General features: G+C 42.1%; 2 non-coding genes across 2 annotated transcripts; both read right to left on the reverse strand.

Moving 5' to 3' along the window:
* Positions 1–780: 780 nt before the first annotated feature.
* Positions 781–899, reverse strand: LOC126101881 (5S ribosomal RNA). The gene has a single exon (XR_007522591.1). It is a non-coding gene; the product is annotated as a 5S ribosomal RNA (ribosomal RNA).
* An 854-nt stretch (positions 900–1753) lies between these two features.
* On the reverse strand, positions 1754–1872 carry LOC126102640 (5S ribosomal RNA). Its single transcript, XR_007522926.1, has one exon. It is a non-coding gene; the product is annotated as a 5S ribosomal RNA (ribosomal RNA).
* Between the last annotated feature and the right edge of the window lie 23816 nt (positions 1873–25688).

Consider the following 25688-nt stretch of genomic DNA (forward strand, 5'->3'; position numbering starts at 1 on the left):
CCGCATTTGACGAAAGCGCTTCCTTCCGCAACCGCCAGTTCCTCGAGGACGGCGCGGGGAGGCGCGCCCGGCGTCCCAGCAGAGTGACGGCCGAATTGGCGGGCGCACCGCCGCGTGTGTGAGACGCACTGCTGCTCGTTGCACCCCCTGTCATTCGCTGGGCGCGTGCAGCCTTCGACACTAGCAGAGGACGCATCTTGTCCCTGGTGTTCAGCGGAGGGCCTGTGCGGGGTGCGGCAGTGTCGTGCAGGAGGGCCCACTGGTAGCGATGTGGGCTTCCTCGCCTCGCCTCGCCTCGCCTCGCCTCGCCTCACACCAGGTGTCTGCGTAGTTTGCAGTGCATTCGCACCATTCCTATCCCTGTCCCTGTCCCCGTCCCGACTTGTCCCGACTTTGCTCGACTGCCGCTCGCTGCCGCTCGGGTCGTGGTCCATATGACAGCGCAAGCACGACAAACGTCTGCGGGACGAGACGAGACGAGACGAGACGAGACGACTAAGGAATAAATTCGTGGTTACAAATCAAATTTGGAACTCTACACTCCTACACAACAATAGGCGGTGACGTATTTCAGAAATCACCTGCCGATTCGTACTGTTTTGTCGTTTTCAAAGTCTTCTTGGCAAACTTGGTTAGCACATTCTCCCTCAAACTGAGTTAATTACTGCATTTTCGTACCATTACAGTAGTTTAAAAGGCTTAAGGAAGCATCTTTGTCACAGCAGAAAGGTAGTTTGAAAATTGGGCTGGCGACATAACAAAAAAAAAAAACAGGAAGGGAGCCAACAGCACCCGGGTTTCCCAGGCGGTCACCCATCCAAGTACTAGCCGGGCCAGATGATGCTTAACTTCGGTGATCGGACGAGAACCGGTGTATTCATCATGGTATGGCCGTTGGCGCTCTGTAATAAAGGAGCACGGCAGAATTCGCGTTCGGCTTTTCTCCCAACACACAAAATGTTAGTTTTCGGCCGCATTTGACGAAAGCGCTTCCTTTCGCTACCGCCAGTTCCTCGAGGACGGCGCGGGGAGGCGCGCCCGGCGTCCCAGCAGAGTGACGGCCGAATTGGCGGGCGCACCGCCGCGTGTGTGGGACGCACTGCTGCTCGTTGCACCCCCTGTCATTCGCTGGGCGCGGTCAGCCTTCGACACTAGCGGAGGACGCATCTTGTCCCTGGTGTTCAGCGGAGGGCCTGTGCGGGGTGCGGCAGTGTCGTGCTGGAGGGCCCACTGGTAGCGATGTGGGCTTCCTCGCCTCGCCTCGCCTCGCCTCGCCTCGCCTCGCCTCACACCAGGTGTCTGCGTAGTTTGCAGTGCATTCGCACCATTCCTATCCCTGTCCCTGTCCCCGTCCCGACTTGTCCCGACTTTGCTCGACTGCCGCTCGCTGCCGCTCGGGTCGTGGTCCATATGACAGCGCAAGCACGACAAACGTCTGCGGGACGAGACGAGACGAGACGAGACGAGACGACTAAGGAATAAATTCGTGGTTACAAATCAAATTCGGAACTCTAAACTCCTACACAACAATAGGCGGTGACGTATTTCAGAAATCACCTGCCGATTCGTACTGTTTTGTCGTTTTCAAAGTCTTCTTGGCAAACTTGGTTAGCACATTCTCCCTCAAACTGAGTTAATTACTGCATTTTCGTACCATTACAGTAGTTTAAAAGGCTTAAGGAAGCATCTTTGTCACAACAGAAAGGTAGTTTGAAAATTGGGCTGGCGACATAACAGAAAAAAACAGGAAGGGAGCCAACAGCACCCGGGTTTCCCAGGCGGTCACCCATCCAAGTACTAGCCGGGCCCGATGATGCTTAACTTCGGTGATCGGACGAGAACCGGTGTATTCATCATGGTATGGCCGTTGGCGCTCATCTAATGTAGGAGCACGGCAGAATTCGCGTTCGGCTTTTCTCCCAACACACAAAATGTTAGTTTTCGGCCGCATTTGACGAAAGCGCTTCCTTCCGCAACCGCCAGTTCCTCGAGGACGGCGCGGGGAGGCGCGCCCGGCGTCCCAGCAGAGTGACGGCCGAATTGGCGGGCGCACCGCCGCGTGTGTGAGACGCACTGCTGCTCGTTGCACCCCCTGTCATTCGCTGGGCGCGTGCAGCCTTCGACACTAGCGGAGGACGCATCTTGTTCCTGGTGTTCAGCGGAGGGCCTCCCAATGTAAGATCCGTTCGTTTCCATGGAAACGTTCCTCGATTTGGAAAGAAAAGGCATGGAACATATAGTATTTCCTAGCGAAGCAATTTATGTGTTAAATCGTCATTGTGAGGGATCGACGGATGCAATAAAGAAGGAATAGTGCATCCGAAAAGAGATACTCGCCTCTGAATAAAAGATCCTGTCGTTACCATAGAAACGTTCCTCTATCTAGAAAGAGAAGGCATAGAACCTATAGTATCTCAAAGCGACGCGAATTCTGTGTTAATTCGTCATTGTGAGGGATCGTCGGTTGCAATAAAGAAGGAATAGTGCATCCGAAAAGAGATAATCGCCTCCCAATATAAGATCCTGTCGTTACCATAGAGACGTTCCTCGATCTAGAAAGAGAATGCATAGAACCTACAGTACTTCATAGCGACGCAATTTCTGTGTTAATTCGTCATTGTGAGGGATCGATGGATGCAATAAAGAAGGAATAGTGCATCCTTAAAGAGATACTCGCCTCCCAATATGAGATCCTCTCGTTGCCATAGGAATGTTCCTCGATTCAGAAAGAGAAGGCATTGAACCTATTGTATTTCATAACGACGCAATTTCTGTGTTAATTCGTCATTGTGAGGGATCGACGGTTGCAATAAGGAAGGAATAGTGCATCCGTAAAGAGATACTCGCCTCCCAATAGAAGATCCGGTCGTTGCCATAGAAACGTTCCTCGCTTTAAAAAGAGAAGGCATAGAAGAAATTTTATTTCATAGCGACGCAATTTCTGTGTTAATTCGTCATTGTGAGGGATCGTCGGATGCAATAAAGAAGGAATAGTGCATCCGAAAACAGATACTCGCCTCCCAATATAAGATCCTGTCGTTACCATAGAAACGTTCTTCGATCTAGAAAGAGAAGGCACAGAACCTATTGTATTCCATAGCGACGCAATTACTGAGTTAATTCATCATTGTGAAGGATCGACGGATGCAATAAAGAAGGGATAGTGCATCCGAAAAAAGATACCCGCCTCCCTATATAAGATCCTGTCGTTGCCATAGAAATGTTCCTCGATGCAGAAAGAGAACGCATAGAACCTATAGTATTTCATAGCGACGCAATTTCTGTGTTAATTCGTCATTTTGAGGGATCGACAAATGCAATGAATAAGAAATAGTGCATCCGAAAAGAGATACTCGCCTCCCAATAGAAGATCCTTTCGTGCCATAGAAACGTTGCTCGATTTAGAAAGAGAAGGCATAAAACCTACAGTATTTCATAGCGACTCAATTTCTTTGTTTATTCGTCATTGTGAGGGATCGACGGATGCTATATAGAAGGAATAGTGCATCCGAAAAGAGATACTCGCCTCCCAATAGAAGATCCTGTCTTTGCCATAGAAACGTTTCTCGGTCTAGAAAGAGAAGGCATAGAACCTATAGGATTCCATAGCGACGCAATTTCTGTGTTAATTCGTCATTGTGAGGGATCGACGAATTAAATGAAGAAGGAGTAGTGCATTCGAAAAGAGATACTCGCCTCCCAATAGAAGATCCAGTCGTTGCCATAGAAACGTTCCTCACTTTAGAAAGAGAAAGCATAGAACCTATAGTATTTCATAGCGACGCAATTTCTGTGTTAATTCGTCATTGTGAGGGATCGACGGATGCAATAAAAAAGGAATAGTGCATCCGAAATGAGATACTCGCCTCCCAATATGAGATCCTGTCGTTGCCATAGAAACATTCTCCGATTTAGAAAGAAAAGGCATATACCTCACAGTGTTTCATAGCGACGCAATTTCTATCTTAATTTGTCATTCTGAGGGATCCACTGGTACAATAAAGAAGGAATAGTGCATCCGAAAAGAGATACTCGCCTCCCAATATGATATCCTGTCGTTGCCATTGAAACGTTCCTCGATTTAGAATGAGAAGGCATACAACCTTTAGTATTTGATAGCGACGCATTTTCTGTGTTAATTTGTCATTGTGAGTGATCGACGGATGCAATAAAGAAGGAATAGTGCATCCGAAAGAGATACTCGCCTCCCAATATAAGATCCTTCGTTGCCATAGAAACGTTACTCGATTTAGAAAGAGAAGACATAGTAGCTATAGTATTTCATAGCGACGCAATTTCTGTGTTAATTCGTCATTGTGAGGGATCGTCGGATGTAATAAAGAAGGAATAGTGCATCCGAAAAGAGATAATCGCCTTCCAATATAAGATCCTGTCGTTACCATAGAAACGTTCTTCGATCTAGAAAGAAAGGGCATAGAACCTATAGTATTTCATAGCGACGCAATTACTGAGTTAATTCGTCATTGTGAGGGATCGACGGATGCAATAAATAAGGAATAGTGCATCCGAAAAGAGATACTCGACTCCCAATATGAGATCCTGTCGTTGCCATAGAAACGTTCTCCGATTTAGAAAGAGAAGGCATATACCTCACCGTATTTGATAGCGACGCAATTTCTATGTTAATTCGTCATTGTGAGGGATCGACGGATGCAATAAAGAAGGATTAGTGGATCCGAAAAGAGATACACGCCTCCCAATATGAGATCATGTCGTTGCCATAGAAACGTCCCTCGATTTAGAAAGAGAATGTATAGAACCTATAGTATTTCATAGTGATGCAATTTCTGTGTTAATTCGTCATTGTGAGGGATCACAGATGCAATAAAGAAGGAACAGTGCATCCGAAAATAGATACTCGCCTCCCAATAGAAATCCTGTAGTTGCCATAGAAACGTTCCTCAATTTAGAAAGAGAAGGCATATACCTCACAGTATTTCATAGCGACGCAATTTCTATCTTAATTCGTCATTGTGAGGGATCGACGGGTACAATAAAGAAGGAATAGTGCATCCGAAAAGAGATACTCGCCTCCCAATATGAGATCCTGTCGTTGCCATAGAAACGTTCCTCGATATAGAAAGAGAAGGCATAGAACCTATAGTATTTCATAGCGATGCAATTTCTGTGTTAATTCGTCATTGTGAGGGATCGACGGATGCAATAAAGAAGGAACAGTGCATCCGAGAAGAGATACTCGCCTCCCAATATTAGATCCTCTCGTTGCCATATGAATGTTCCTCGATTTAGAAAGAGAAGGCATAGAAGGTATAGTATTTCATAGCGTCGCAATTTCCTTGTTAATTCGTCATTGTGATTCATCGACGAATGCAATAAAGAAGGAATAGTGCATCGGAAAAGAGATACTCGCCTCCCAATAAAGTATCCGGTCGTTGCCACAGGAACGTTCCTAGATTTAGAAAGAGAAGACATAGAACCTATTGTATTTCATACCGAAGCAATTTCTGTGTTAGTTCGTCATTGTGGGGGATCGACGAATGCAATAAAGATGGAATAGTGCATCCGAAAAGAAATACTCGCCTCCCAATGTAAGATCCGGTTGTTTCCATGGAAACGTTCCTCGATTTAGAAAGAGAAGGCATAGAACATATAGTATGTCATAGCGACGCAATTTATGTGTTAATTCGTCATTGTGAGGGATCGACGGATACAATAAAAAAGGAATAGTGCATCCAAAAAGAGATACTCGCCTCCCAATAAAAGATCCTGTCGTTACCATAGAAACGTTCCTCTGTCTAGAAAGAGAAGGCATAGAACCTATAGTATCTCAAAGCGACGCGAATTCTGTGTTAATTCGTCATTGTGAGGGATCGACGGTTGCAATAAAGAAGGAATAGTGCATCCGAAAAGAGATACTCTCCTCCCAATAGACGTTCCTGTCGTTGCCATAGAAACTTTCCTCAATTTAGAAAGAGAAGGCATAGAAGCTATAGTATTTCATAGCGACGCAATTTCTGCGTTAATTCGTCATTGCGAGGGATCGACGGATGTAATAAAGAAGGAATAGTGCATACGAAAAGAGAAACTCGCCTCCCAATAGAAAATCCTGTCGTTGCCATAGAAACTTTCCTCAATTTAGAAAGAGAAGGCATAGAAGATATAGTATTTCATAGCGACGCAATTTCTGTGTTAATTCGTCATTGTGAGGGATCGACGGTGGCAATAAAGAAGGAATAGTGCATCCGAAAAGAGATGCTCGCCTCCCAATATAAGATCTTGTCGTTGCCATAGAAACGTAACTAGATTTAGAATGAGAAGGCATACAACCTATAGTATTTAATAGCGACGCAATTTCTGTGTTAATTCGTTATTGTGAGGGATCGACGGATGCAATAAAGAAGGAATAGTGCATCCGAAAAGAGATACTCGCCTCCCAATATAAGATCCTGTCGTTGAAATAGAAACGTTCCTCGATTTAAGAAGAGAAGGCATAGAACCTATAGTATTTCATTGCGACGCAATTTCTGTGTTAGTTCGTCATTGTGAGGGATCGATGGATGCAATAAAGAAGGAATAGTGCATCCGAAAAGAGATACTCGCCTCCCAATATAAGATCCGGTCGTTTCCATGGAAACGTTCCTCGATTTAGAAAGATAAGGCATAGAACCTATGGTATTTCATAGCGACGCAATTTATGTGTTAATTCGTAATTGTGAGGGATCGACGGATGCAATAAAGAAGGAATAGTGCATCCGAAAATAGATACTCGCCTCCCAAAAGAAGATCCTGTCGTTGCCATAGAAACGTTCCTCAATTTAGAAAGAGAAGGCATAGAGGCTATAGTGTTTAATAGCGACGCAATTTCTGTGTTAATTCGTCATTGTGAGGGATCGACGGATGCAATAAAGAAGGAATAGTGCATCCGAAAAGAGATACTCGCCTCCCAATATAAGATCCTTTCGATGCCATAGAATCGTTCTCCGATTTAGAAAGAGAAGGCATATACCTCACAGTATTTCATAGCGACGCAATTTCTGTGTTAATTCGTCATTGTGAGGGATCGACGAATGCAATAAAGAAGGAATAGTGCATCCGAAATGAGGTACTCGCCTCCCAATATAAGATCCTGTCGTTGCCATAGAAACGTTCCTCGATTTCGAAAGAGAAGACATAGAAGATATAGTATTTCATAGCGACGCAATTTCTGTGTTAATTCGTCATTGTGAGGGATCGACGGATGCAATAATGAAGGAAGAGTGCATCCGAAAAGAGATACTCGCCTCCCAATATAAGATCCTGTCGTTGCCATAGAAACGTACCTCGATTTAGAATGAGAAGGCATACAACCTATAGGATTTAATAACGGCGCAATTTCTGTGTTAATTCGTCATTGTGAGGGATCGACGGATACAATAAAGAAGGAATAGTGCATCAGAAAAGAGATACTCGCCTCCCAATATGAGATCCTGTCGTTGCCATAGAAACGTTCGTCGATCTAGGAAGAAAAGCCATAGAACCTATAGTATTTCATAGCGACGCAATTTCTGTGTTAATTCGTCATTATGAGGGATCGACGGATGCAATGAAGAAGTAATAGTGCATTCGAAAAGAGATACTCGCCTCCCAATAGAAGATCCTGTCGTTGCCATAGAAACGTATTTCGATTTAGAAAGAGAAGGCATAGAAGATATAGTATTTCATAGCGACGCAATTTCTGTGTTAATTCGTCATTGTGTGGGATCAACGGATGCAATAAAGAAGGAATAGTGCATCCGAATAGAGATACTCGCCTCCCAATATAAGATCCTGTCGTTGCCTTAGAAACGTTCTCCGATTTAGAAAGAGAAGGCATATACCTCACAGTATTTCATAGCGACAATATATGTGTGTTAATTCGTCATTGAGAGGGATTGGCGGATGTAATAAAGAGGAAATAGTGCATCGGAAAAGAGATACTCGCCTCCCAATATAAGATCCTGTCGTTGCCATAAGAACGTTCCTCGATTTAAAAAGAGAGGGCATAGAACCTATTGTATTTCATAGCGACGCAATTTCTGTGTTAATTCGTCATTGAGAGGGATCGATGGATGCAATAAAGAAGAAATAGTGCATCGGAAAAGAGATACTCGCCTCCCAATATAAGATCCGGTCGTTTCCATGGAAACGTTCCTCGATTTAGAAAGATAAGTCATAGAACCTATAGTATTTCATAGCAACGCAATTTATGTGATAATTCGTCATTGTGAGGGATCGACGGATGCAATAAAGAATTAATAGTGCATCCGAAAGTAGATACTCGCCTCCCAATAGAAGTTCCTGTCGTTGCAATAGAAACGTTCCTATATTTTGAAAGAGAAGGCATAGAACCTATAGTATTTCATAGCGACTCAATTTCTGTGTTAATACGTCATTGTGACGGATCCACGGATGCAATAAAGAAGGAAAAGTGCATCCGAAGAGAGATACTCGCCTCCCAATAGAAGATCCTTTCGTTGCCATAGAAACGTTCCTCAATTTAGAAAGAGAAGGCATAGAGGCTATAGTGTTTAATAGCGACGCAATTTCTGTGTTAATTCGTCATTGTGAGGGATCGACGGATGCAATAAAGAAGGAATAGTGCATCCGAAAAGAGATACTCGCCTCTCAATATAAGATCCTTTCGTTGCCATAGAAACGTTCTCCGATTTAGAAAGAGAAGGCATATACCTCACAGTATTTCATAGCGACGCAATTTCTGTGTTAATTCGTCATTGTGAGGGATCGACGGATGCAATAAAAAACGAATAGTGCATCGGAAAAGAGATACTCGCCTCCCAATATAAGATCCTGTCGTTGCCATAGGAACGTTCCTCGAATTGGGAAGAGAAGGCATAGAACCTATTGTATTTCATAGCAACGCAATTTCTGTGTTAATTCGTCATTGTGAGGGATCGACGGATGCAATAAAGAAGGAATAGTGCATCCGAAAAGAAATACTCGCCTCCCAATTTGAGATCCGGTCGTTTCCATGGAAACGTTCCTCGATTTATTATGATAAAGGCATATACCTCACAGTATTTCATAGCGACGCAATTTCTGTGTTAATTCGTCATTGTGAGGGATCGACGGATGCAATAAAAAACGAATAGTGCATCGGAAAAGAGATACTCTCCTCCCAATATAAGATCCTGTCGTTGCCATAGGAACGTTCCTCGAATTGGGAAGAGAAGGCATAGAACCTATTGTATTTCATAGCAACGCAATTTCTGTGTTAATACGTCATTGTGAGGGGTCCACGGATGCATAAAAGAAGGAACAGTGCATCCGAAAAGAGATACCCGCCACCCAATAGAAGATCCTGTCGTTGCCATAGAAACGTTCCTCGATTTAGAAAGAGAAGGCATAGAAGATATAGTGTTTCATAGCGACGCAATTTCTGTGTTAATTCGCCATTGTGAGGGATCGACGAATGCAATAAAGAAGGAATAGTGCATCCGAAAAGAGATACTCGCCTCCCAATATAAGATCCTGTCGTTGCCATAGAAACGTTCTCAGATTTAGAAAGAGAAGGCGTATACCTCACAGTATTTCATAGCGACAACTTCTATGTTAATTCGTCATTGTGAGGGATCGACAGTTACAATAAAGAAGGAATAGTGCTTCAGAAAAGAGATACTCGCGTCCCAATAGAAGATCCTGTCGTTGCCATAGAAACGTTCCACAATGTAGAAAGAGAAGGCATAGAAGCTATAGTAATTCATAGCGACGCAATTTCTGCGTTAATTCGTCATTGTGAGGGATCGATGGATGCAATTAAGAAGGAATAGTGCATCCGAAAAGAGATACTCGCCTCCCATTATAAGATCCTGTCGTTGCCATAGAAACGTTCTCCGATTTAGAAAGAGAAGGCATATACCTTACAGTATTTCATAGCGACGCAATTTCTGAGTTAATTCGTCATTGTGAGGGATCGACGGATGCAATAAAGAAGAAATAGTCCATCGGAAAGGAGATACTCGCCTCCCAATATAAGATCCTGTCATTGCCATAGGAACGTTCCTTGATTTAGAAAGAGAAGGCATAGAACCTATTGTATTTCATAGCAACGCAATTTCTGTGTTAATTCGTCATTGTGAGGGATCGACGGATACAATAAAGTAGGAATAGTGCATCCGAAAAGAGATACTCGCCTCCCATTATAAGATCCTGTCGTTGCCATACAAACGTTCTCCGATTTAGAAAGAGAAGGCATAGAACCTATAGTATTTCATAGCGACGCAATTTCTGTGTTAATTCGTCATTGTGAGGGATCGACGGATGCAATAAAGAAGGAATAGTGCATCCGAAAAGAGATACTCGTCTTCCAATAAAAGATCCTTCCGTTACCATAGAAACGTTCCTCGATCTAGAAAGAGAAGGCGTAGAACCTATAGTATCTCAAATGGACGCGAATTCTGTGTTAATTCGTTATTGTAAGGGATCGACGGATGCAATGAAGAAGGAATAGTGCATCCGTAAAGAGATACTCGCCTCCCAATAGAAGATCCTGTCGTTGCCACAGAAAGGTTCCTCGATTTAGAAAGAGAAGGCATAGAACCTATAGTATTCCATAGCGACGCAATTTCTGTGTTAATTCGTCATTATGAGTGATCGACGGATGGAATAAAGATGGAATAGTGCATCCGAAAAGAGATACTCGCCTCCCAATAGAAGATCCTTTCGTTGCCATAGAAACGTCCCTCGATTTAGAAAGAGAAGGCATGGAACCTATAGTATTTCATAGCGACGCAATTTCTGTGTTAATTCGTCATTGTGAGGGACCGACGTGTGCAATAAAGAAGCAATAGTTGCACCGGAAAAGAGATACTCGACTCCCAATGTAAGATCCGGTCGTTTCCATGGAAACATTCCTCGATTTAGAAAGAGAAGGCATAGAACCTATAGTACTTCATAGCTACGCAATTTAAGTGTTAATTCGTCAATGTGAGGGATGGACGGATACAATAATGAAGGAATACTGCATCCGAAAATAGATACTCGCCTCCCAATAGAAGTTCCTGTCGTTGCAATAGAAACGTTCCTCGATTTACAAAGAGAAAGCATAGAACCTATAGTATTTCATAGCGACGCAATTTCTGTGTTAACTCATCATTGTGAGGGATCGACGGATCCAATTAAGAAGGTATAGGGCATCCGAAAAGTGATACTCGCCTCCCAATATAAGATCCTGTCGTTGCCATAGAAACGTGCCTCGATTTAGAAAGAGAAGGCATAGAACCTACTGTATTTCATAGCAACGCGATTTCTGTGTTAATTAGTCATTGTGAGGGATCGACGAATGCAATAAAGAAGGAATAGTGGATCCGAAAAGAGATACTCGGCTTCCAATATAAGAGCCTGTCGTTACTATAGAAACGGTCCTCGATTTAGAAAGATAAGGCATAGAACCTATAGTATTTCATAGCGACGCAATTTCTGTGTTAATACGTCATTGTGAGACATCCACGGATGCAATAAAGAAGGAACAGTGCATCCGAAAAGAGATACTCGCCTCCCAATAGAAGATCCTGTCGTTGCCATAGAAACGTACCTCGATTTCGAAAGGAAAGGCTTAGAAGATATAGTATTTAAAAGCGGCGCATTTTCTATGTTAATTCGTCATTGTGGGTGATCGACGGTTGCATTGAAGATGGAATAGTGCATCCGAAAAGAGATACAGGCCTCCCAATAGAAGATCCTGTCGTTGCCATAGAATCGTTACTCAATTTAGAAAGAAAAGGCGTAGTACCTATAGTATTTCATAGCATCGCAATTTCTGCGTTAATTCGTCATTCTGAGGGATCGACGGATGCAATAAAGACGGAATAGTGCATCCGAAAAGAGATACTTGCCTCCCAATAGAAGATCCTGTCGTTGCCATAGAAACGTTCCTCGATTTAGAAAGAGAAGGCATAGAACCTATAGTATTTCATAGCGACGCAATCTCTGTGTTAATTCGTCATTGCGAGGGATCGACGGATGCAATAAAGAAGGAATAGTGCATCCGAAATGAGACACTCGCCTCCCAATAGAAGATCTTGTCGCTGCCATAGAAACGTTCCTCGATTTAGAAAGATAAGGCATAGAACCCATAGTATTTCATAGCGACGCAATTTCTGTGTTAATTCGTCATTGTGAGGGATCGACGGATGCAATACAGAAGGAATAGTGCATCCGAAAAGAGATACTCGCCTCCCAATATAAGATCCTGTCGTTACCACAGAAACGTTCCTCGATCTAGAAAGAGAAGGCATAGAAGATATAGTATTTCATAGCGACGCAATTTCTGTGTTAATTCGTGATTGTGAGGGATCGACGTATGCAATAAGGAATTAATAGTGCATCCGAAAAGAGATACTCGCCTCCCAATATAAGATCCTGTCGTTGCCATAGAAACGTTATTCGATTTAGAAAGAGAAGGCATATACCTCACAGTATTTCATAGCGACGCAATTTCTATGTTAATTCGTGATTGTGAGGGATCGACGGATACAATAAAGAAGGAATAGTGCATCAGAAATGAGATACTCGCCTCCCAATAGAAGATCCTGTCGTTGCCATAGAAACGTTCCTCAATTTAGAAAGAGAAGGCATAGAACCTATAGTATTTTATAGCAACGCAATTTCTGTGTTAATTCGTCATTGTGAGGGATCGACGGATGCAATAAAGAAGGAATAGTGCATCCGAAAAGAGATACTCGTTTCCCAATATAAGATCCGGTTGTTTCCATGGTAACGTTCCTCGATTTAGAAAGAGAAGACATAGAACCTATAGTATTTCAAAGCGACGCAATTTATGTGTTAAATCGTCATTTTGAGGCACCGACGGATGCAATAAAGAAGGAATAGTGCATCCGAAAAGAGATACTCGCCTCCCAATATAAGATCCTGTCGTTGCCATAGAAACATTCACCGATTTAGGAAGAGAAGGCATATACCTCACAGTATTTGATAGCGACGCAATTTCTATGTTAATTCGTCATTGTGAGGGATCGACGGATGCAATAAAGAAGGAATAGTGCATCCGAAAAGAGATACTCGCCTCCCAATATAAGATCCTGACGTTGCCATAGAAACGTTCCTCGATTTAGAAAGAGAAGGCATTGAACCTATAGTATTTCATAGCGACGCAATTTCTGTGTTAATACGTCTTTGTGAGATATCCACGGATGCAATAAAGAAGGAACAGTGCATCCGAAAAGAGATACTCGCCTCCCAATAGAAGATCCTGTCGTTGCCATAGAAACGTTCTTCAATTTAGAAAGAGAAGGCATAGAACCTATAGTATTTCATAGCGACGCAATTTCTGTGTTAATTCGTCATTGTAAGGGGTCGACGGATGCAATAAAGAAGGAATAGTGCATCCGAAAAGAGATACTCGCCCCCCAATATAAGATCCTGTCGTTGCCATAGAAACGTACCTCGATTTAGAATGAGAAGGCATACAACCTATATTATTTAACAGCGACGCAATTTCTGTGTTAATTCGTCATTGTGAGTGATCGACGGATGCAATAAGGAAGGAATAGTGCATCCGAAAAGAGATACTCGCCTCCCAATATAAGATCCTGTCGTTGCCATAGAAACGTACCTCGATTTCGAAAGAAAAGGCATAGAAAATATAGTATTTAATAGCGACGCAATTTCTATGTTAATTCGTCATTGTGAGTGATCGACGGTTGCATTGAAGATGGAATAGTGCATCCGAAAAGAGATACAGGCCTCCCAATAGAAGAACCTGTCGTTGCCATAGAATCGTTACTCAATATAGAAAGAAAAGGCGTAGAACCTATAGTATTTCATAGCAACGCAATTTCTGCGTTAATTCGTCATTGTGAGGGATCGACGGATGCAATAAAGAAGGAATAGTGCATCCGAAAAGAGATACTCGCCTCCCAATAGAAGATCCTGTCGTTGCCATAGAAACGTTCTTCAATTTAGAAAGAGAAGGCATAGAACCTATAGTATTTCATAGCGACGCAATTTCTGTGTTAATTCGTCATTGTAAGGGGTCGACGGATGCAATAAAGAAGGAATAGTGCATCCGAAAAGAGATACTCGCCCCCCAATATAAGATCCTGTCGTTGCCATAGAAACGTACCTCGATTTAGAATGAGAAGGCATACAACCTATATTATTTAACAGCGACGCAATTTCTGTGTTAATTCGTCATTGTGAGTGATCGACGGATGCAATAAGGAAGGAATAGTGCATCCGAAAAGAGATACTCGCCTCCCAATAGAAGATCCTGTCGTTGCCATAGAAACGTTCCTCGATTTAGAAAGAAAAGGCATAGAACCTATAGTATTTCATAGCGACGCAATTTCTGTGTTAATTCGTCATTGTGGGGGATCGACGGATGCAATAAAGAAGGAATAGTGCATCCGAAAAGAGATACTCGCCTCCCAATACAAGATCCTGTCGTTACCATAGAAACGTTCCTCGATCTAGAAAGAGATGGCATAGAAGATATAGTATCTCATAGCGACGCAATTTCTGTGTTAATTCGTCATTGTGAGGGATCGACGTATGCAATAAGGAATTAATAGTGCATCCGAAAAGAGATACTCGCCTCCCAATATAAGATCCTGTCGTTGCCATAGCAACGTTCTTCGATTTAGAAAGAGAAGGCATATACCTCACAGTATTTCATAGCGACGCAATTTCTATGTTAATTCGTCATTGTGAGGGATCGACGGATGCAATAAAGAAGAGACAGTGCATCCGAAAAGAGATACTCGCCTCCCAATAAAAGATCCTGTCGTTGCCATACAAACATTCCTCAATTTAGAAAGAGAAGGCATAGAACCTATAGTATTTCATGGCGACGAAACTTCTGCGTTAATTCGTCATTGTGAGGGATCGACGGATGGAATTAAGAAGGCATAGTGCATCCGAAAAGAGATACTCGCCTCCAAATATAAGATCCTGTCGTTGCCATAGAAACGTTCTCCGATGTAGAAAGAGAATTCATATACCTCACAGTATTTCATAGCGACGCAATTTCTGTGCTAATTCGTCATTGTGAGGGATCGACGGATGCAATAGAGAAGGAATAGTGCATCGGAAAAGAGATACTCGCCTCCCAATATAAGATCCTGTCGTTGCCATAGGAACGTTCCTCGATTTAGAAAGAAAAGGCATAGAACCTATTGTATTTCATAGCAACGCAATTTCTGTGTTAATTCGTCATTGTGAGGGATCGACGGATGCAATAAAGAAGGAATAGTGCATCCGAAAAGAGATACTCGCCTCCCAATATAAGATCCGGTCGTTTCCATGGAAACGTTCCTCGATTCAGAAAGAGAAGGCATAGAACCTATAGTATTTAATAGCGACGCAATTTCTGTTTTAATTCGTTATTGTGAGGGATCGACGGATGCAATAGAGTTGGAATAGTGCATCCGAAAATAGATACTCGCCTCCCAATAGAAGTTCCTGTCGTTGCAATAGAAACGTTCCTCGATGTAGAAAGCGAAGGCATAGGACCTATAGTATTTCATAGCGACGCAATTTCTGTGTTAATACGTCATTGTGAGGGATCGACGGATGCAATAAAGAAGGAACAGTGCATCCGAAAAGAGATACTCGCCTCCCAATAGAAGATCCTGTCTTTGCCATAGAAACGTTCCTCAATTTAGAAAAAAAAGGCATAGAACCTATAGTATTTCATAGCGACGCAATTTCTGTTTTAATTCGTCATTGTGATGGATTTAATAAAGGAGGAATAGTGCATCCGAAAAGAGATACTCGCCTCCCAATATAAGATCCTGTCGTTGCCATAGAAACGTTCTCCGATTTAGGAAGAGAAGGCATATACCTCACAGTATTTCATAGCGACGCAATTTCTATGTTAATTCGTCATTGTGAGGGTCGACGGATGCAATAAAAAAGGAATAGTGCATCCGAAAAGAGGTACTCGCCTCCCAATAGAAGATCCTGTCGTTGCCATAGGAACCTTCCTCGATTTAGAAAGAGAAGGCATAGAACCTACAGTATTTCATAGCAACGCAATTTCTGTGTTAATTCGTCATTGTGAGGGATCGACGGATGCAATAATGAAGGAATAGTGCATCCGAAAAGAGATACTCGCCTCCCAATAGTAGTTCCTGTCGTTGTAATAGAAAATCCTCGATTTAGAAAGAGAAGGCATAGAACCTATAGTATTTCATAGCGACTCAATTTCTGTGTAAATACGTCATTGTGAGGGACCCACGGATGCAATAAAAAAGGAAAAGTGCATCCGAAGAGAGATACTCGCCTCCCAATATAAGATCCGGTCGTTTCCATGGAAACGTTCCTCGATTTAGAAAGAGAAGGCATAGAACCTATAGTATTTCAAAGCGACGCAATTTATGTGTTAATTCATCATTGTGAGGCATCAACGGATGCAATAAGAAGAATAGTGCATTCGAAAATAGATACTCGCCACCCAATAGAAATTCCTGTCGTTGCAATAGAAACTTTCCTCGATTTAGAAAGGGAAGCCATTGAACCTATTGTATTTCATAGCGACGCAATTTCTGTGTTAATTCGTCATTGAGAGCGATCGATGGATGCAATAAAGAAGAAATAGTGCATCGGAAAAGAGATACTCGCCTCCCAAAATAAGATCCGGTCGTTTCCAAGGAAACGTTCCTCGACTTAGAAAGATAAGTCATAGAACCTATAGTATTTCATAGCGACGCAATTTATGTGTTAATTCGTCATTGTGAGGGATCGACGGATGCAATAAAGAAGGAATAGTGCATCCGAAAAGAGATACTCGCCTCCCAATATAAGATCCGGTCGTTTCCATGGAAACGTTCCTCGATTTAGAAAGATAGGGCATAGAACCTATGGTATTTCATAGCGACGCAATTTATGTGTTAATTCGTAATTGTGAGCGATCGACGGATGCAATAAAGAAGGAATAGTGCATCCGAAAATAGATACTCGCCTCCCAATAGAAGTTCCTATCGTTGCAATAGAAACGTTCCTCGATTTAGAAAGAGAAGGCATAGAACCTATAGTATTTCATAGCGACTCAATTTCTGTGTTAATACGTCATTGTGAGGGATCCACGGATGCAATAAGGAAGGAAAAGTGCATCCGAAGAGAGATACTCGCCTCCCAATATAAGATCCTGTCGTTGCCTTAGAAACGTTCTCCGATTTAGAAAGAGAAGGCATAAACCTCACAGTATTTCATAGCGACAATATATCTCTGTTAATTCGTCATTGAGAGGGATGGACGGATGTAATAAAGAGGAACTAGTGCATCGAAAAAGAGATACTCGCCTCCCAATATTAGATCCTGTCGTTGCCATAGGAACGTTCCTCGATTTAAAAAGAGAAGGCATAGAACCTATTGTATTTCATAGCAACGCAATTTCTGTGTTAATTCGTCATTGTGAGGGATCGACGGATGCAATAAAGAAGGAATAGTCCATCCCAAAAGAGATACTCGCCTCTCAATATAAGATCCTGTCGTTGCCATAGGAACGTACCTCGATTTAGAATGAGAAGGCATACAACCTATAGTATTTAATAGCGACGCAATTTCTGTGTTAATTCGTCATTGTGAGTGATCGACGGATACAATAAAGAAGGAATAGTGCATCCGAAAAGAGATACTCGCCTCCCAATATAAGATCCGTTCGTTTCCATGGAAACGTTCCTCGATTTAGAAAGAGAAGGCATAGAACCTATAGTATTTCATAGCGACGCAATTTCTGTGTTAATTCGTCATTGTAAGGGGTCGACGGATGCAATAAAGAAGGAATAGTACATCCGAAAAGAGATACTCGCCTCCCAATATAAGATCCAGTCGTTGCCATAGAAACGTACCTCGATTTAGAATAAGAAGCCATACAACCTATATTATTTAATAGCGACGCAATTTCTGTGTTAATTCGTCATTGTGAGTGATCGACGGATGCAATAAGGAAGGAATAGTGCATCCGAAAAGAGATACTCGCCTCCCAATATAAGATCCTGTCGTTGCCATAGAAACGTACCTCGATTTCGAAAGAAAAGGCATAGAAGATATAGTATTTAATAGCGACGCAATTTCTATGTTAATTCGTCATTGTGAGTGATCGACGGTTGCATTGAAGATGGAATAGTGCATCCGAAAAGAGATACAGGCCTCCGAATAGAAGATCCTGTCGTTCCCATAGAATCGTTACTCAATATAGAAAGAAAAGGCGTAGAACCTATAGTATTTCATAGCAACGCAATTTCTGCGTTAATTCGTCATTGTGAGGGATCGACGGATGCAATAAAGACGGAATAGTGCATCCGAAAAGAGATACTTGCCTCCCAATAGAAGATCCTGTCGTTGCCATAGAAACGTTCCTCGATTTAGAAAGAGAAGGCATAGAACCTATAATATTTTATAGCGACGCAATCTCTCTGTTAATTCGTCATTGTGAGGGATCGACGGATGCAATAAAGAAGGAATAGTGAATCCGAAATGAGACACTCGCCTCCCAATAGAAGATCTTGTCTCTGCCATAGAAACGTTCCTCGATTTAGAAAGAAAAGGCATAGAACCTATAGTATTTCATAGCGACGCAATTTCTGTGTTAATTCGTCATTGTGGGGGATCGACGGATGCAATAAAGAAGGAATAGTGCATCGGAAAAGAGATACTCGCCTCCCAATACAAGATCCTGTCGTTACCATAGAAACGTTCCTCGATCTAGAAAGAGAAGGCATAGAAGATATAGTATTTCATAGCGACGCAATTTCTGTGTTAATTCGTCATTGTGAGGGATCGACGTATGCAATAAGGAATTAATAGTGCATCCGAAAAGAGATACTCGCCTCCCAATATAAGATCCTGTCGTTGCCATAGCAACGTTCTTCGATTTAGAAAGAGAAGGCATATACCTCACAGTATTTCATAGCGACGCAATTTCTATGTTAATTCGTCATTGTGAGGGATCGACGGATGCAATTAAGAAGAGACAGTACATCCGAAAAGAGATACTCGCCTCCCAATATAAGATCCTGTCGTTGCCATAGAAACATTCACCGATTTAGGAAGAGAAGGCATATACCTCACAGTATTTGATAGCGACGCAATTTCTATGTTAATTCGTCATTGTGAGGGATCGACGGTTGCAATAAAGAAGGAATAGTGCATCCGAAAAGAGATACTCGCCTCCGAATATAAGATCCTGACGTTGCCATAGAAACGTTCCTCGATTTAGAAAGAGGAGGCATAGAACCTATTGTATTTCATAGCGACGCAATATCTGTGTTAATTCGTCATTGTGAGGGATCGACGGATGCAATAAAGAAGAAACAGTGCATCCGAAAAGAGATACTCGCCTCCCAATAGAAGATCCTGTCGTTGCCATAGAAACATTCGTCAATTTAGAAAGAGAAGGCATAGAACCTATAGTATTTCATGGCGACGAAATTTCTGCGTTAATTCGTCATTGTGAGGGATCGACGGATGGAATTAAGAAGGAATAGTGCATCCGAAAAGAGGTACTCGCCTCCCAATAGAAGTTCCTGTCGTTGCAATAGAAACGTTCCTCGATTTAGAAAGAGAAGGCATTGAACCTATAGTATTTCATAGCGACGCAATTTCTGTGTTAATACGTCATTGTGAGATATCCACGGATGCAATAAAGAAGGAACAGTGCATCCGAAAAGAGATACTCGCCTCCCAATATAAGATCCTGTCGTTGCCATAGAAACTTACCTCGATTTAGAATGAGAAGGCATACAACCTATATTATTTAATAGCGACGCAATTTCTGTGTTAATTCGTCATTGTGAGTGATCGACGGATGCAATAAGGAAGGAATAGTGCATCCGAAAAGAGATACTCGCCTCCCACTATAAGATCCTGTCGTTGCCATAGAAACGTACCTCGATTTCGAAAGAAAAGGCATAGAAGATATAGTATTTAATAGCGACGCAATTTCTATGTTAATTCGTCATTGTGAGTGATCGACGGTTGCATTGAAGATGGAATAGTGCATCCGAAAAGAGATACAGGCCTCCCAATAGAAAATTCTGTCGTTGCCATAGAATCGTTACTCAATATAGAAAGAAAAGGCGTAGAACCTATAGTATTTCATAGCAACGCAATTTCTGCGTTAATTCGTAATTGTGAGGGATCGACGGATGCAATAAAGACGGAATAGTGCATCCGAAAAGAGATACTTGCCTCCCAATAGAAGATCCTGTCGTTGCCATAGAAACGTTCCTCGATTTAGAAAGAGAAGGCATAGAACCTATAGTATTTGATAGCGACGCAATCTCTGTGTTAATTCGTCATTGTGAGGGATCGACGGATGCAATAAAGAAGGAATAGTGAATCCGAAATGAGACACTCGCCTCCCAATAGAAGATCTTGTCGCTGCCATAGAAACGTTCCTCGATTTAGAAAGAAAAGGCATAGAACCCATAGTATTTCATAGCGACGCAATTTCTGTGTTAATTCGTCATTGTGGGGGATCGAGGGATGCAATAAAGAAGGAATAGTGCATCCGAAAAGAGATACTCGCCTCCCAATACAAGATCCTGTCGTTACCATAGAAACATTCCTCGATCTAGAAAGAGAAGGCATAGAAGATATAGTATTTCATAGCGACGCAATTTCTGTGTTAATTCGTCATTGTGAGGGATCGACGTATGGAATAAGGAATTAATAGTGCATCCGAAAAGAGATACTCGCCTCCCAATATAAGATCCTGTCGTTGCCATAGCAACGTTCTTCGATTTAGAAAGAGAAGGCATATACCTCACAGTATTTCATGGCGACGCAATTGCTATGTTAATTCGTCATTGTGAGGGATCGACGGATGCAATAAAGAAGAGACAGTGCATCCGAAAAGAGATACTCGCCTCCCAATAGAAGATCCTGTCGTTGCCATACAAACATTCCTCAATTTAGAAAGAGAAGGCATAGAACCTATAGTATTTCATGGCGACGAAACTTCTGCGTTAATTCGTCATTGTGATGGATCGACGGATGGAATTAAGAAGGCATAGTGCATCCGAAAAGAGATACTCGCCTCCAAATATAAGATCCTGTCGTTGCCATAGAAACGTTCTCCGATTTAGAAAGAGAATTCATATACCTCACAGTATTTCATAGCGACGCAATTTCTGTGCTAATTCGTCATTGTGAGGGATCGACGGATGCAATAGAGAAGGAATAGTGCATCGGAAAAGAGATACTCGCCTCCCAATATAAGATCCTTTCGTTGCCATAGGAACGTTCCTCGATTTAGAAAGAGAAGGCATAGAACCTATTGTATTTCATAGCACCGCAATTTCTGTGTTAATTCGTCATTGTGAGGGATCGACGGATGCAATAAAGAAGGAATAGTGCATCCGAAAAGAGATACTCGCCTCCCAATATAAGATCCGGTCGTTTCCATGGAAACGTTCCTCGATTTGGGAACAGAAGGCATAGGACCTATAGTATTTAATAGCGACGCAATTTCTGTTTTAATTCGTTATTGTGAGGGATCGACGGATGCAATAGAGTTGGAATAGTGCATCCGAAAATAGATACTCGCCTCCCAATAGAAGTTCCTGTCGTTGCAATAGAAACGTTCCTCGATGTAGAAAGCGAAGGCATAGGACCTATAGTATTTCATAGCGACGCAATTTCTGTGTTAATACGTCATTGTGAGGGATCGACGGATGCAATAAAGAAGGAACAGTGCATCCGAAAAGAGATACTCGCCTCCCAATAGAAGATCCTGTCTTTGCCATAGAAACGTTCCTCAATTTAGAAAGAGAAGGCATAGAACCTATAGTATTTCATAGCGACCCAATTTCTGTTTTAATTCGTCATTGTGAGGGTTTGATGGATGCAATAAAGGAGGAATAGTGCATCCGAAAAGAGATACTCGCCTCCCAATATAAGATCCTGTCGTTGCCATAGAGACGTTCTCCGATTTAGGAAGAGAAGTATTTCATAGCGACGCAATTTCTATGTTAATTCGTCATTGTGAGGGCCGACGGATGCAATAAAAAAGGAATAGTGCATCCGAAAAGAGATACTCGCCTCCCAATAGAAGATCCTGTCGTTGCCATAGGAACGTTCCTCGATTTAGAAAGAGAAGGCATAGAACCTACAGTATTTCATAGCAACGCAATTTCTGTTTTAATTCGTCATTGTGAGGGATCGACGGATGCAATAAAGAAGGAAAAGTGCATCCGAAGAGAGATACACGCCTCCCAATATAAGATCCGGTCGTTTCCATGGAAACGTTCCTCGATTTAGAAAGATAGGGCATAGAACCTATGGTATTTCATAGCGACGCAATTTATGTGTTAATTCGTAATTGTGAGCGATCGACGGATGCAATAAAGAAGGAATAGTGCATCCGAAAATAGATACTCGCCTCCCAATAGAAGTTCCAGTCGTTGCAATAGAAACGTTCCTCGATTTAGAAAGAGAAGGCATAGAACCTATAGTATTTCATAGCGACTCAATTTCTGTGTTAATACGTCCTTGTGAGGGATCCACGGATGCAATAAGGAAGGAAAAGTGCATCCGAAGAGAGATACTCGCCTCCCAAAAGAAGATCCTGTCGTTGCCATAGAAACGTTCCTCAATTTACAAAGAGAAGGCATAGAGGCTATAGTGTTTAATAGCGACGCAATTTCTGTGTTAATTCGTCATTGTGAGGGATCGACGGATGCAATAAAGAAGGAAAAGTGCATCCGAAGAGAGATACACGCCTCCCAATATAAGATCCGGTCGTTTTCATGGAAACGTTCCTCGATTTAGAAAGATAGGGCATAGAACCTATGGTATTTCATAGCGACGCAATTTATGTGTTAATTCGTAATTGTGAGCGATCGACGGATGCAATAAAGAAGGAATAGTGCATCCGAAAATAGATACTCGCCTCCCAATAGAAGTTCCAGTCGTTGCAATAGAAACGTTCCTCGATTTAGAAAGAGAAGGCATAGAACCTATAGTATTTCATAGCGACTCAATTTCTGTGTTAATACGTCCTTGTGAGGGATCCACGGATGCAATAAGGAAGGAAAAGTGCATCCGAAGAGAGATACTCGCCTCCCAAAAGAAGATCCTGTCGTTGCCATAGAAACGTTCCTCGATTTCGAAAGACAAGGCATAGAAGATATAGTATTTCATAGCGACGCAATTTCTGTGTTAATTCGTCACTGTGACGGATCGACGGATGCAATAAAGAAGGAATGGTGCATCCGAAAAGAGATACTCGCCTCCCAATATAAGATACTTTCGTTGCCATAGAAACGTTCTCCGATTTAGAAAGAGAAGGCATATACGTCACAGTATTTCATAGCGACGCAATTTCTATGTTAATTCGTCACTGTGAGGGATCGACGGATACAATAAAGAAGGAATAGTGCATCAGAAAAGAGATACTCGCCTCCCAATATGAGATCCTTTCGTTGCCATAGAAACGTTCGTCGATCTATGAAGAAAAGCCATAGAACCTATAGTATTTCATAGCGTCGCAATTTCTGTGTTAATTCGTCATTATGAGGGATCGACGGATGCAATGAAGAAGGAAGTGTGCATTCGAAAAGAGATACTCGCCTCCCAATATAAGATCCTGTCGTTGCCTTAGAAACGTTCTCCGATTTAGAAAGAGAAGGCATATACCTCACAGTATTTCATAGCGACAGTATATCTGTGTTAATTCGTCATTGAGAGGGATGGACGGATGTAATAAAGAGGAAATAGTGCATCGGAAAAGAGATACTCGCCTCCCAATATAAGATCCTGTCGTTACCATAGGAACGTTCCTCGATTTAAAAAGAGAAGGCATAGAACCTATTGTATTTCATAGCAACGCAATTTCTGTGTTAATTCGTCATTGTGAGGGATCGACGGATGCAATAAAGAAGGAATAGTGCATCCCAAAAGAGATACTCGCCTCTCAATATAAGATCCTGTCGTTGCCATAGAAACGTTCTCCGATTTAGAAAGAGAAGGCATATACCTTACAGTATTTTAAAGCGACGCAATTTCTGAGTTAATTCGTCATTGTGAGGGATCGACGGATGCAATAAAGAAGAAATAGTCCATCGGAAAGGAGATACTCGCCTCCCAATATAAGATCCTGTCGTTGCCATAGGAACGTTCCTTGATTTAGAAAGAGAAGGCATAGAACCTATTGTATTTCATAGCAACGCAATTTCTGTGTTAATTCGTCATTGTGAGGTATCGACGGATACAATAAAGTAGGAATAGTGCATCCGAAAAGAGATACTCGCCTCCCATTATAAGATCCTGTCGTTGCCATACAAACGTTCTCCGATTTAGAAAGAGAAGGCATATACCTTACAGTATTTTATAGCGACGCAATTTCTGTGTTAATTCGTCATTGAGAGGGATCGTCGGATGCAATAAAGAAGAAATAGTCCATCGGAAAAGAAATACTCGCCTCCCAATATAAGATCCTGTCGTTTCCATAGGAACGTTCCTCGATTTAGAAAGAGAAGGTATAGAACCTATAGTATTTCATAGCGACGCAATTTCTGTGTTAATTCGTCATTGTGAGGGATCGACGAATGCAATAAAGAAGGAGTAGTGCATCCGAAAAGAGATACTTGTCTTCCAATAAAAGATCCTTTCGTTACCATAGAAACGTTCCTCGATCTAGAAAGAGAAGGCATAGAACCTATAGTATCTCAAATGGACGAGAATTCTGTGTTAATTCGTTATTGTAAGGGATCGACGGATGCAATAAAGAAGGAATAATGCATCCGAAAAGAGATACTCGCCTCCCAATATAAGATCCTGTCGTTGCCATAGAAACGTTCCTCGATCTAGAAAGAGAAGGCATAGGACCTATAGTATTATATAGCGACGCAATTTCTGTGTTAATTCGTTATTGTGAGGGATCGACGAATGCAATGAAGAAGGAATAGTGCATCCGAAAAGAGATACTCGCCTCCCAATAGAAGATCCTTTCGTTGCCATAGAAACGTCCCTCGATTTAGAAAGAGAAGGCATGGAACCTATAGTATTTCATAGCGACGCAATTTCTGTGTTAATTCGTCATTGTGAGGGATCGACGTGTGCAATAAAGAAGGAATAGTTGCATCGGAAAAGAGATACTCGCCTCCCAATGTAAGATCCGGTCGTTACCATGGAAACATTCCTCGATTTAGAAAGAGAAGGCATAGAACCTATAGTACTTCATAGCTACGCAATTTATGTGTTAATTCGTCAATGTGAGGGATGGACGGATACAATAATGAAGGAATACTGCATCCGAAAATAGATACTCGCCTCCCAATAGAAGTTCCTGTCGTTGCAATAGAAACGTTCCTCGATTTACAAAGAGAAGGCATAGAACCTATAGTATTTCATAGCGACGCAATTTCTGTGTTAACTCATCATTGTGAGGGATCGACGGATCCAATAAAGAAGGTATAGGGCATCCGAAAAGTGATACTCGCCTCCCAATATAAGATCATGTCGTTGCCATAGAGACGTGCCTCGATTTAGAAAGAGAAGGCATAGAACCTACTGTATTTCATAGCAACGCGATTTCTGTGTTAATTCGTTATTGTGAGGGATCGACGGATGCAATAAAGAAGGAATAGTGCATCCGAAAAGAGATACTCTGCTCCCAATATAAGAGCCTGTCGTTACTATAGAAACGGTCCTCGATTTAGAAAGAGAAGGCAGAGAACTTATAGTATTTCATAGCGACGCAATTT

This window comes from Schistocerca cancellata, chromosome 9 (genome assembly GCF_023864275.1).
Source record: "Schistocerca cancellata isolate TAMUIC-IGC-003103 chromosome 9, iqSchCanc2.1, whole genome shotgun sequence".
NCBI lineage: Eukaryota > Metazoa > Arthropoda > Insecta > Orthoptera > Acrididae > Schistocerca > Schistocerca cancellata.